Raw genomic sequence first — 14,779 nt, 5'->3', positions numbered from 1 at the left:
GTGATGTCCTTAGGTTAGTTAGGTTTAAATAGTTCTATGTTCTAGGTGACTGATGACCCCAGATGTTAAGTCCCATAGTGCTCAGAGCCATTTCTCATCTTCTGGACTTGGATTAGGAGTAAGTGTCTATTCCATCTTCCCTTTTCGTTGCTACCTTCGTCTGGGTTTTCCTGTTTGTATGTCCAGTCTTCCTCATGGCTGGTACATAGTGGCTCTTTCTTTATATATGACATATAGTAAGCAAGAGACCTGAGTTCAAATTCCGGACTGGTACAAATTTTCAACATTTCCCGGTGATTTAAATCAATGCCCACTCGCAATCAAAGCCTGTAACACTTTTGTGTTTCCATTAATAGTGGCCGCTGGATTAAAATGGCGTCTGTTCTGTCGGACATGTCCGCTAGAACTCTTACGGGAATCGCCGATTAATGGGGATAATGGGCAAAGGCCACTATATTCGTAGTGTGTAAAAAGGATGAGAATCTTTGGTCTGATGAAAGGTGTGCTATGATAGACCGTGCAGTTCCAATGACCATCTTGTGCGGATGGCGCAGTGGTCAGCGCATCTGCCTAGTGAGTAGTAGACCCGGGTTAAAATCCCGGTCCGCCACAAATTTTCAACCTTCCCTATTGATTTAAATAAATATCCACTCGCACCCAATGTCAGTTATTCTTTTGTGTTTATTAATTTACTCTTCTGATTAAGATTTTTATATTTATTAAATTACATTCAGCTGTAAAGTGTGCGGCAGTAATCGATGCCAATGGTTAATTCACACAACCACATATGTACAACTGTGAAAATTCGGTCACTGTTCGTAGTTACAACCACATTATTTGTTTTAGGCAGATAATTTTTAAAAGTATAAAACAATAAATAAAAGGACAAAACATACGAATTGTATAATAAAGTTAATATATGTAAGAGAGCATAGGAGACTGATAGGACATACGCTGAAGCCATCTGTGTTGTGACTGTAAACAGTGACCAGTGTGAATTCAACCTTTGACATGAATACTCCACCTGGGACTATGTGTGTAAAATTGGTTTTAATGTTTTAACTTCATTTACTGGTATACATTTTATCACTGACTCACAGGTAAAGCTTATACAACTGTACACATAATACGGCATGCCTGTTACGTTAGTGTAACTGCCTCTTTATATGTCTTTTAGCACTGAATATGGCTACACAGTGACCGAAATCTGTATTTCCAATAAACATTTTTTGCGACATATTGCTGTACCCTTTACTACTTGAAACAGGTCCAGTCTCTGGAGAAATATGCTTCCACATAGAATCTGACATGATAAATGTGGTTCTGTTCCAAATCCGCTTTTGATATTCAATTCAGGGAGTAAAACGGAACATTATCATAAAGAGGTAAATACTATAAATTTTTCAAAGTTGTTTGAGCCATTATTATACATTGCAGCTCGACTGAATTAGCGTCTTTGTATCAGGAGACTGGGACAGAAATTAAAACCCAACCCGCCGAGAAACTCCGTTATTGCGATTAACAAAGCGACTTATCAGAACGTGCTAGAAGGAAAAACACTGGCAAATAACAGCAAGAAAGCTGAGATGGCAAATTAGTTAACTTCTCGAAATATTCGGTTTGGAAAAACAATACACCTCAATAAAAAGCAACAGTCCAGAAATGTCTTTACTGTAGACAAGTTTCTGGCACATTATGGACATTCTGTTCTCCAGTTGCCACCCCATTATCCAGAACTAAAGGCAACAGAAATGATGTGAGCATAAGTAAAGAATTGTCCTGTTATAAAGAATGTTGCTTTTAAGTTTGGGAATGTGTGGAAACTAGCTGAGGAAGAATCTGCCTTTCTCACTGAACTGGAATGGGAAGCAGTTTGCAAACATGTGGAAGGTGTCGAAAAGAGGTATACTGAACTGTAACAATGAACGGACAAAATGCAAGAAGTTCATATTAATCTTCATGCTGGTGCTTCTGATGACACAAATGATGATTATGAGTTTCAAGCGTTACATTCTGACTACAGCAAGTAAACGGAAGGCCAGCAATTAATAATCTATTAGTTATGTAACTTACATTTCAATGTCGCTTATGTGACGCTGTCCACTATATTTTTCTCTATTTTTTTAACTTTAGGACATGTCCTTCTTCCCATGTGCGTTCAGGCTTTTATTTTCCTTTGACTGATTCTACGTTTATCTGATGAGTTTGAATTTGCAGTATGCTGGGTAGATATTATTGATTTTAATTTTTTTACTTGTCAAATCATTAGTCGCACAGATATAACCTGTTAATATGATCATTTGCAGACTCATTAATTCTAGCTTAGAAGATCTGTGAGAAGGTTTTTGTGTAAAGACTTCATCTGTAGAATTACACCTGCCCTGCTGCGTTGTGCCGTCCCCAATGAAGCCCCCACCACTACTGTTCTCGGCTCCCCTAACGCGCCATCTGCGCTGCCAGGCACCAAGTAATTTTGTATGCAATCTCACAACATCCTTATAGCACGCTGGACAACATGTTGAGCGCATTGTGTAGCCCTTATGCGTTATCACCAACATTTTCCTTGGTCCCTTTTGTGACATAACTTGAGGATGATTGAAGTTATGCTCAAACGAAAGGTACCATAAAGGTTTCCAGAAATAACTGCGTCCAGTTGCCTTTCGTGATGGTTCAATTTGTATTACACCATTACCGGTTTCAAGTCACTTACCGACTCATCATCAGATAGTACACACTTTCAATGATTGTTTGTTGCACTGTGTGAGTCGTTGTGTAGCTGAGGCAAGACAAACAAACGAAACAAATATTGACTGAATTTGGCGAGGTATCAGGAATTATTTACATTACATGGTCAGCTTCAAGGCATTACTTACAATTATTAGTCTCCATGGGTTTAATCCTTGTGCAGAAATCATTTCGGAAAACATAATCTACATTTTTCAGTTATGATGGTTCCACAGCACTACACAAACGTAGCCAAAAGCAATAAGTATCTCGTGTTTTAGAGGATGCAGACAAACCAAAGATAGTGACTAAAGTGAATGTACGAAGATTTTGCATTAAAGTAGCGATTGCCTTTGGTCGAAACTCGCATTTTCGAAACCTGCGCACTGATGACAGATATATATAAACAAGAGATGGCTGAAAAGAACTGCCTCCGAATTCATACGAAAACTCTTAAAGCTCCTTAAATAAAACAAACGTTAATAACATTCTACGCCTTTATTCTTCATGTCTACATATTTGCACCCCTCTGCCACCAGAGGGCTGCGAATTGTAGCGTACAACATATCAGTGTGTGACGTAACTATGTTAGAGCGTGCTGTAATCGAGTTTCGAATACGAGGAGTTCGTCCACAGGTGGAGCACACTCACCTTCAGCATGGGAGTGCCGGTCCACACACGTACGCTGCGACATCTGAAACAATCTGACGCATTGGTTTACTGTCATCAGTCATCCTCCGTACAGCCCCTTCCGATTTCCACTTGTTTCCAAAACTTACAGAACACCTTCGAGGATTTCACTTTGACAGTGATGAGTCGGTGCAAGCAGAGGTGACGTTGTGACTCCATCGACAAATTCAAACATTCTGGAGTGACGGTATGTGTTATAATAAAAAAATAAAATATAAGAAATATACATACGTGAATGGAAAAATTAAATTAAAGTATATTACAATTTCATTATTAGAAAAGTTCTGTGTGTACGAATTTGGGCTAATCGGACGCCCTCTCTTACATTTCAATTGTAGATGCAGGCAGCCGACTTCAAGGACACCAGTGCGTCTCAAAAATAAGAAAATCCTCCTTACTTGGTTCCACTTCACTTCAATAAAAATTTTTAATGCTGATATCAAGTCTTTTCTTATTTCGAAACATATATGATACAAAAAACTGGTAGCCCGTCATACACCGAGCACCACATCTTAACAGAACTTCTACATATGAGAGAGTGAGAAAGCAAAATCGTGTACAAAAAAAAATGAATGATAATTTTTTTTTCATTTGTCCACGCCTTGCCGCGATTCATACTTAATGTCTTTGCCGACGCTTGTGATCGATCGTTGTTTCATTTTTTGTTTTTAATAAATTGTAGTTTTACGATATCCTGGGGGTCTTTCACCATGTACCAACACAATTGCCTCCACACTCTACGTTGACATGGTATGGAGAGGTACGGTGTTTTTCACATTTGCCGATAGGGGTCGACGCCCTTTATTTGTCAAAAATGGCTCTGAGCACTATGAACAGCTGAGTTCATCAGTCCCCTAGAACTTAGAACTACTTAAACCTAAATAACCTAAGGACATCACACACATCCATGCCCGAGGCAGCATTCGAACCTGCGACCGTAGCGGTCGCGCGGTTCCAGACTGAAGCGCCTAGAACCGCTTGGCCACCCCGGCCGGCTCTTTGTTTGTCGGCTTCTCTTTTATTTAATGGAATGAATATGTCAGCTTATCCTATGTGTGTTAGAGTACTACAAAAAATTAATACATTACGTACATAAAATGATAGTCCATTACATATTTGAATTTAGCGCGCTGACAATAATGTTCTGTTTGCTTCGGCCTCACTGCCAGGTTTCGCGCTTGCGCACTGGCAGATTTGACGGCTAAGAATTAGTCGCTAATGCTGAACATGTTAGCTGCTACCGTCACACGTGCGTGCACTTGTTTTCTTAGTGTTGATTTCACACTGAGTATCACACTTTCACCTGAGTATCACATATTGAAGAATTTCCGTGGCGTTTGTCTTCATCCTGGGTGTAGCGAGTGTGTGTTTACTGTTCAAAGTTCGACGCTGTGGCAAAAGAGCTCTATTTTTACGGCCCGGGCTTCATTATCACCCGCCGTACTAGCATTTTCAGCGGAGAGAACCCTGGCCAACAGCATCCGCCGACGAGGTAGCTGCTGGCTCGAACAGCTATAGTTCAATTATTTAATGTATCAAGCGTTGTGAGCCACGATACTCAGAAATTATTTCGTTGCATACGCATGTTAATGTCACCACACTTGGCCATCCACTTGTTGAAAGACACATATAGCTGTTCAAAACATTGTGTAAATTGCTTGTCCTTAAAGTTCATTCCTTCACATGCAGTTTGGTTTTCAATGAAAATTCATACAAGTATTGAGTTACAACAATGGCTGACGTTCTATCCATCGCTTATACTACGAACATAAATTTCTTAAGTTTTAAAACGTCATAAATTTTTCATTAACTGGGTTCTGTTAATACAGTTCGTTTGCTAGTTTTAAGTTATCTACGTTCACATCACATACAAATTATTACATAATACATTGTCATGGTACAATACAAGCATAGGATATATTTATGCTTCGTTTTACAGATAGCCTTTTATCACTTATGGGAGCTCATTTCTTCCTTAGGTAGAAGAGCGAGAGCAACATTCTAAATCGGACTAAAACATTACGCATTGCTGGCCTAACTACGCTTGGCGCCGCCTCTTTGTTTAGGAGGAAAGAAAGAAATTACTCACCTACTGTTTCAAGGATTTATGAGGAAATGTTGCTCGTACAATCATGGACTAGTTGCTAAGGAACTTTTATTTCATGGAATTAATGTGTACTGACTAATCATTCACGTAGTATTATGCTGTTTCTTCATGCGCTACTGCTGTTTACTTCAATTAACGTGTAGCTTAGTGTGAAATATAAAGAAGTTGTAACCATCATGGTGATATCTGGAAATGTCGTTATTCAAGCTTTCATGTGACACGATAAAATTAATTGGTTTTTGTAAAATCTCATGCTTAAATGTTTATGTGTACTCTGCAGTGAATAGGTATTGATAAATGTCACGGAGATATACTGCGACGATGCATATTTTCAATTTTCATTTGCCTTATGACCTTTGCATAAATATCCTTATAGCTAAAATGTTTACTCGAGGTGCGGCCCGTTTCTTCATTTGGTACCCACTACTCCGACGTAATTCCCTTCTTCTGCGCAGTGATGATGCACTGGTCGCTGGAAGAAAAAAACTTAAAACTAATTGCGTTACGTAGCTTGGTGGCATTTGGTCATTACATCCGTCCGCAGGTATTTCCGTACTTTGTTTAAATTCATAGATGTTCGTTTATTCTGTTACCCTTTATGATCATTTACCCTTCAAAGAAAATTATTCGACATTTCTTACGGTATTTTGTCGTTTCTCCTTAGCTTACACGTGTTGTATAATTTTTCATAATGCTTCCTTTTGCTTGTAAATGTGTCGTATATAGCTTAGTATTTAATTAAATCTCTGTATACATATATCAATAGGTTCCTTAGTTCTTAGGCAGTAAATGTAATTGCATAGTATTTCCGTTTACTTTGTATTTCAGTTAAGTAGTTGTACATATCGCAGTCCTATTTGCTTGCGCCTTCTGCCAGTCTGACGCGCATGCGCGCAGATCAAAGTCTCCTCTCCTACTGCTAAAGTCAGCGCGTATTGGTGAGCGGGGACAGCTGAGCCATAAGCTAATTTTGTTTATACTGTCGCTTCGCATAAAGTGGTGTATTACTTCTAATTGCTGTTGATTTTATGCTTACGTGTACAAATCAAAAGAATTTCTTATGCCTGTACACATTACTTTATCTTAAAATACACTCCAGAAGAAAAATTACACTTAGAGTTACGTACACTATGTACAATTATCTTGTGATAGAAATAAAAAAATGCTACCTTGCTTCATCGTTCTATAAAAGCTTTATTATCCTCGTGAGGGTGGAGACCCTTGTCTCTCCCTGTTTTCTCATAGACTAATCTGTACGTCCCAGTGTATGGTATTTTGGAAATTACTGCCACTTCTTGAAACTTCCTGGCAGATTAAAACTGTGTGCCCGACCGAGACTCGAACTCGGGACCTTTGCCTTTCGCGGGCAAGTGCTCTACCAACTGAGCTACCGAAGCACGACTCACGCCCGGTACTCACAGCTTTACTTCTGCCAGTATCTCGTCTCCTACCTTCCAAACTTTACAGAAGCTCTCCTGCGAACCTTGCAGAACTAGCACTCCTGAAAGAAAGGATATTGCGGAGACATGGCTTAGCCACAGCCTGGGGGATGTTTCCAGAATGAGATTTTCACTCTGCAGCGGAGTGTGCGCTGATATGAAACTTCCTGGCAGATTAAAACTGTGTGCCCGACCGAGACTCGAACTCGGGACCTTTGCCTTTCGCGGGCAAGTGCTCTACCAACTGAGCTACCGAAGCACGACTCACGCCCGGTACTCACAGCTTTACTTCTGCCAGTATCTCGTCTCCTACCTTCCAAACTTTACAGAAGCTCTCCTGCGAACCTTGCAGAACTAGCACTCCTGAAAGAAAGGATATTGCGGAGACATGGCTTAGCCACAGCCTGGGGGATGTTTCCAGAATGAGATTTTCACTCTGCAGCGGAGTGTGCGCTGATATGAAACTTCCTGGCAGATTAAAACTGTGTGCCCGACCGAGACTCGAACTCGGGACCTTTGCCTTTCGCGGGCAAGTGCTCTACCAACTGAGCTACCGAAGCACGACTCACGCCCCGTACTCACAGCTGTACTTCTGCCACTTCTTATTCAGTTTGCCAAATTTTGTCGATTTAGGGTGCATCCGTAAGAGGACTCGTTGCCCTTCAAAAAAAATTTGTAACACGTTTCAGTAGCCGAGCGGTCTAAGGCGCTGCAGTCATGGACTGCGCGGCGGAGGTTCGAGTCCTCCCTCGGGCATGGGTGTGTGTATTTGTCCTTAGGATAATTTAGGTTAAGGAGTGTGTAATCTTAGGGACTGATGACATTAGCAGTTAAGTCCCATAAGATTTCACACACATTTGAACATGTTTCAGTTTCCTATCATAAATTTTCTTTCTATGCTCGGCCCTGTTTTCTAGTGTAACCATGGCTTGTTTGATTTTGTCTTGTAGTGACATTTCTGTAGTCGGTACCTTTGCTATGGGCGACTCCCGCTCACGCGTTTGTTTTGTCCGGAACACCAATTCGTTAGGTGTGAAACCTGTTAAAGAATGTGGAAGGTTATTGACAACTTGCATGAACAAAGGAGGTGGCTTACAAAACACTCGTTCGACCTATACTTGAGTATTGCTCATCAGTGTGGGATCCGTACCAGATCGGTCTGACGGAGGAGATAGAGAAGATCCAAAGAAGAGCGGCGCGTTTCGTCACAGGGTTATTTGGTAACCGTGATAGCATTACGGAGATGTTTAATAAACTCAAGTGGCAGACTCTGCAAGAGAGGCGCTCTGCATCGCGGTGTAGCTTGCTCGCCAGGTTTCGAGAGGGTGCGTTTCTGGATGAGGTATCGAATATATTGCTTCCCCCTACTTATACCTCCCGAGGAGATCACGAATGTAAAATTAGAGAGATTAGAGCGCGCACGGAGGCTTTCAGACAGTCGTTCTTCCCGCGAACCATACGCGACTGGAACAGGAAAGGGAGGTAACGACAGTGGCACGTAAAGTGCCCTCCGCCACACACCGTTGGGTGGCTTGCGGAGTATCAATGTAGATGTAGATGTAGAAAGGAGTTACGTATTCTACGCATCGGGTGTGTTTGTGAGGGGTGTATGTCCCAATAAACTGGTTAAATTCTTTAAAAACTCGCTCTATTGGGCTTGCTTCTGGGTGAAAAAAGCTTGCTAATATGTGCTTTATGCGCTGTGAGGTCATAAATTCTTTCCAGATTTGCCCAACGAAATATGAAGTATTATCAGTTAGTAGTACCTTTGGTCTACCTACTCTTCTCAATAGTCATTCTCAAATCTGTTTCCGATATTTGTGGCTGTTGCATTTTTTATGGCATACATTTTGATATGTTTCGAGAAAATATCGTATAGTGCTACTACGTATCTTACTCCTCCTTTACTTCTTGGATATGGATCAGCTATGTCGAGGAATACTATATCTAGAGGGTTTTTTGTGAGTATTGGGTGTAGCTCAGTATATTTTGACATATTTGACTGTTTTGATTTTTTCACATATTGCACATTTTCTTACTATCAGTGGGACTCACCTTCTCAAATTTGGAAAATAACAAAGTGTTGCAATTTTTTCAGTACATTTGCTTATTCCATAATGTCCCCATACTTCATCTGTGTGTCTTACAAATTCGTCGATATAATCTAAACGCCCTTGTACTCCTGATACCATTTACTTACCTTTCCACCTTCATCTTGCTTAAGGTTTTGCATGACTTTACTCCATCTGCGACCTTGCTGTTGTATAATTTTCATTTGCTTACAGAACTATATGGTAATCAGGCTGTTGTGTTGCATCTTGCATTAATAACGTTTTGAATTCTGCATCTTGCTCTGTTTAATTCACTATATTGCTCTAAACCTTGTGGTAACCTAGAAAAGACTTCTGCAATAACATTCTGACTTCCTGTAACATAAATGATGTCGAAACAGAATTCTTGTAAATATAGACACCGCCTAGCTAATCTACGGTGCAATAGTTTACATGTTAAAAGAAATGACAGAGACAGATGGTCACGGTAAACTTTGGTATTCTTGCCCCACAAAAAATATTCAAACTTTTTAAATGCCCATATTGCAGCTGAACTTTCCAATGCTGAAGCAGAGTAAGACCTTTCTGCTTCTGATAATGTGCGACTAGAAAAACTGTTGACCTTGGGTACTTCTTTATCTTCTTCTTCTCGTATATGCAGCAAGCACGCCCCCATCCCCTGAGAGGTCAATAGCCTGGAGTTTAACTATGACCAGTTGGTGTTTTCCGACGACGTAGTGTGACTTAATTCATTATCTGGAGTAATTTCAGTTAGTTGCACTGGGTGGGTTCTTCGCCAATTTGTGTCGTTGGCTGCTGTGCCGTTATTTTGCTGCCCAAAGGTCGGCTGCAGTACAACGTAAGGCTGACTGTTTCTGTTCATGTTCGGCATCGGGCATTGTGATGGTGGACTGTAACTCGCTCGTGTGTTGAAATTACTCCTGTTGTTTTGAAAATTTCTTCTAAATCGTTTGTTTTTTCCGTTCACGTTACCGTACTCGTTACCTCTGGTTATGTAACTTTGCCGTTGTGTGTACCACCGTTGCTGTGTGTTTAAATCACTTTTTACTGACTGATTTACATACCTATGTTGTTGTTGTGCCTGATTTTCTGTTGCTCTATTGGATACAGGTCTTCTCTAACAGATTAAGTCGATAGAATCAAGAACTGACAGAAAGTATTCAGTGTCGTACTGTGCCGTTGTGGCTAATCCTCTCTAACGTGCGATGGTAAACGACTTTCCAAAATATTCAACACGTCTACCAGTGATATTGGGTTCATCCAGTAGCTTGTCTTGTTCAGATATTTTTCAAAGTATCCACATAGGCTACCGTATTTGCCATTGTATGGCGCGGGGTTGAAAACATCGCATGTGAGTCTTTCTTGCACTGCCTCAGATCACTATTTGTCGAGGAAAGCTCGTTCAAATTGGATCTAAGTGTTGCAACGTTCGGCCACTTCAGTTGCCCATAAAAGAACATCACCTTGCGTATATGCCACGACAAATCTGATTTTCTGTGCTTCCGTCCCTTGGCGTGGAAATACATGACGAAAAGCACTGATAAATACTACCGGATTCATTCTTTTACCTTCGGTAGTGAATGTAGGAAACTGTCGATGTCTCAGGAAACCTTCGCCTGCAAAAATAGTTGATAGACACGTCGCATTTTGGGTCGTATTTATATCGTTATTGTAGTTACCTGTAATTCCGGTTGGTAATTGCCCAGGTATCGGAGTTATGGGTATGTTTACATTTTGCACTCTACAACTGTCACTGGTACCTGCTGTGGGACTTGTGAAAATTTGTGGATAAATACCAACAGGTTGTGGTTTGTTCACTGTAGCCTGTGTATTATTTACGTACATATTTCGAGATATGGTAATATTTTATTCTGAAAGATTGCGGATCCTATCCTCCTAGGCTTGTAAACTGATGTTTACCTTGTTCACTATTTCATTTTTTTTTCTGAATAGCCTTTTCTACTACATCTGTGTATAAGTTACAATTGTTACTAACTTCTTTGTAATTGTGTTACCCTTATCTAGCGTACCTGCTTCAGCTTGACTAATGATATCACTCAGATTTTCATTGATCTTCTCTCTCTCCTTCTTAGCATATACTGAGTCAACTTCTAATGTTGCTACCCTTAAAGTACGCTCTTCTGCAGATAGAGGTACACCTTCATAGTATTTATTTAGTTTGTTAACAACAGCGGTTACATTTCCACTGACGAACAAAACTGGTTTTGTGAGGCTTCAATATTTGTGTTTGCTCTGTGATTTTCTTTATCTGTTGCTCTACTAAATCATGATGGTTGTTAAAAGAATCTACCCTCTATTTTAACTCCGTAATGTTACAGTTAACTTCAGAAAGTACTTCATGCTTTACTTGTTTTCTCATACCATTCAATTTTTCGTCGATTTCAGTGCGATTTTTGGCTAAGTCACTGAATTTCTGTGAGACCGTGTCTTGCAAATCCTTGAATACTTGTTTTTGTTCTTGTTTAATTATATTTAGATCTTGTGTGACAGTGTTCAGACTGTGTGTCAATTTATCAATTTTGGTATTCATAGCTTGTTTCGTATCACTGAAATTGGTGTTCATATCGTGTTTCATATCACTGAAAGTAGTGTTCATATCATCAAAATTCGTGTTTCTGTTAGGTAATAACTGACTTAGCACTGCTTCAGTTGCACTACTGTGGTTGCTGTCAGCTGTTTTTTCCAAGTTAATGTTTGTGTTGTGAGCAGGTGGTGTTTGTAACGTGCTGTCAAGAGTCATATTTGTAGGCCTATTGCTCTCCGATGTTTCATTCATGAGCGGTATATCACGCTGGGAGGTGCGTGACATTGTCTCGTCAATTGTAAACATTGTGTCGTCAAGGTTATTCTACTGTGGAGCGTCGCTATATAATTTGTCACAGCTGGGACACTCATCTCTGACCTACTTAAGCCTTCTACAGTAGGCATGCATGGCGCCTGTTCGATCGTGCAATTCTACGCCATCTTGGATGATTGCGTTTTCGTCTGTTACTATCAACAATTGCCATACAATTTTCTGCCATGTTTTATGAATATGCAAAAATAAAAATTTCACAAAAATGTTAAAATTTCATATCCTAATTATTACACTTGATAATTGTAATTTACGCGGTGTCAATGCCTGTTTTACGTCTATCATGATGCGCATACTATTGTAATGTAATTCTTTATGTTTTATTGCCAATGCGTATCACACTGAAAAATTCCTGAAAATTTTTCACCAAAAAATTCAAGGAAGGGAATAATGAGGAAAAGGTTTCTATCTGTGGTGTCACCGCCAGACACCACACTTGCTAGGTGGTAGCCTTTAAATCGGTCGCGGTCCGGTAGTATACGTCGGACCCGCGTGTCGCCACTATCAGTGATTGCAGACCGAGCGCCGCCACACGGCAGGTCTAGAGAGACTTCCTAGCACTCGCCCCAGTTGTACAGCAGACTTTGCTAGCGATGGTTCACTGACAAATTACGCTCTCATTTGCCGAGACGATAGTTAACATAGCCCTCAGCTACATCATTTGCTACGACCTAGCAAGGCGCCATTATCATTTGCTATTTATCTTGTGATGCATGTACCGTCAGACCGGTGTTCACCAATTATGGATTAAAGTTAAGTATTCCACAGCTACGTCCTGTTTTTGCTAGTTCATTTCCGTGTCCTGTTCCAGACCTCACGCCAGCCTGTTTCCTTGATCAATCAAGACACGTACAAACAGCTGGGCACACCTCCGTTGCGTGCCGCAAATGTTAAGTAGTTATTCAGGACAAGCTATCCCTGTGTTAGGACAGTGCAGCCTTCTTGCAACATACAAGGGACAAACAAAACTTGTGTCATTGTACGTCCTTCGTTCTTCTTCTGCAGTGAACTTGTTTGGTTTAGATTTATTCAGTTATTTAACTTGTCTGTAGTCAATCAGGTCCTATCAGTGAACCAGACTGTGCCTTCAGACAGTGTTTCTCGTCTATGTGAAGAGTTTGCAGACATTTTTGCACCGGGCCTTGGTTGCGCTAAGAACTATAAAGTACATTTGGAACTGAAAGTAAACGCACAACCGAAATTTTTCAGAGCGCGCAATGTTCCCCACGCATTGCGTGATGAGGTCGCAAAAACATTACACGACTTGGAATCACAAGGTGTCATTGAACGTGTGCAGGCTTCTCTCTGGGCATCACCCTTAGTAATTTTGCAAAAACCTTCCGGAAAATTGAGACTTTGCGTGGACTTCAAGGCAACAGTGAATCCACAACTACTGATTGCAACTTTTCCTTTACCCCGCCCGGAAGATCTTTTTGACAAGCTGTGCCCGGGTAAATATTTTTTGAAGTTGGACCTAGCAGATGCGTACTTGCAACTACCGGTGGACGAAGAATCCCAGCGCGTTTTGGTGGTTAACACGCATCTTGGTTTGTACCGATTCAAACGACTGCCATTCGGGTGTGCATCCGCCCCTGCATTGTTTCAGCAATATCTGCACACTGTTTGTGCGTCGGTCCCTACTGCAGCAAACTATCTGGACGATATTGTGATCTCCGGAAAGACAGAAGAAGAACATTTAGCCAATCTCAGAACATTATTTCAGGTCTTGCGACAAAATGGTCTTCGCTTGCGGAAGGACAAATCTGTGTTTCTTGCTCGTGACTTACCCTATCTGGGACATGTCCTCAATGCCCAAGGCATACATCCCAGTCCAGAGCACCTCCGTGCCATACAAGACTTGCAGAATTTGAAGCAGCTGCAGAGTGTGCTGGGAAAAATCAATTATTATCATCGCTATGTGCGCCACGCCTCTTCCATTTCAGCTCCGCTTCATCGCTTACGCCGGAAAGGTGTTCCGTTCGTCTGGACGACGGAATGCGAACGCGCCTTTCGCCAGTTGAAATCGGCGTTGCTTTCCAATACTTGCCTTACGCCATTCGATCCCCAGAAACCCCTTTTGTTGATGGTGGATGCATCGGATTTCGGGATCGGTGCTGTGCTTGCGCATAAAGATGGATCCCACGATCGCCCTATTGCCTTTGCGTCCAAATTGCTCTCGTCTGCGCAAAGACATTATTCACAGATCGAGAAAGAAGCATTGGCTCTCGTCTTTGGTGTTACTAAGTTTCATGATTTCTTGTATGCTCGTCACTTTACCATCATCACAGACCACAAACCTTTGACATCGCTTTTTCATCCTACCAAGCCTGTACCTCCACGTACAGCGCAGAAATTCATTCGCTGGTCTCTTTTCCTCTCGCAGTACCGCTACGATATCTTGTATCGGTCCACTGCTAAGCACGGAAACGCCGATGCGTTGTCCCGTTTGCCTGTTGCTGAGGATAGAGCGTTCGATTCCTCCGAACTTGCTTGCATGTTCATTGATTCGGAAACCGATGACGTGGTCGAATCGTTTCCCATTGATTTTCGTCGTGTAGCTACAGCCACAGCTGCTGACCCTGTCCTTGCTACCGTTCTGCGTTTTGTTGCTACGCAATGGCCCTTGTCAACGTCACGGATCGAGGATCCGTTGGTTCGCCGATTTTTTGCTCACAAGGAGAGACTTTTTGTACGACGTGGTGTTTTGCTGTTGCGTTCTGATAATGATCAGTCCAGAGTCGTGGTTCCACGTTCGTTACAGTCCTCTGTCTTACGGCTACTCCACCAAGGACATTGGGGTATAGTGCGAACGAAACAACTTGCTCGTCAGCACTGTACTTGGTTCGGAATCGATGCTGCGATTACGAATATG

The 14,779-nt window shown here is 41.4% G+C and overlaps 1 non-coding gene across 1 annotated transcript; it reads left to right on the top strand.

Annotated features, from left to right (window-relative positions):
• The first annotated feature begins 539 nt into the window (after positions 1-539).
• Trnat-agu (transfer RNA threonine (anticodon AGU)) lies at positions 540-612 on the top strand. The gene has a single exon. It is a non-coding gene; the product is annotated as a tRNA-Thr (tRNA).
• Positions 613-14,779: the final 14,167 nt, after the last annotated feature.

This window comes from Schistocerca serialis, chromosome 5, assembly GCF_023864345.2.
Source record: "Schistocerca serialis cubense isolate TAMUIC-IGC-003099 chromosome 5, iqSchSeri2.2, whole genome shotgun sequence".
NCBI classification, from domain to species: Eukaryota; Metazoa; Arthropoda; class Insecta; order Orthoptera; family Acrididae; genus Schistocerca; species Schistocerca serialis.
Note: the sequence above shows the minus strand (reverse complement) of the source record. Positions and strands in the feature narration are given on the sequence as shown.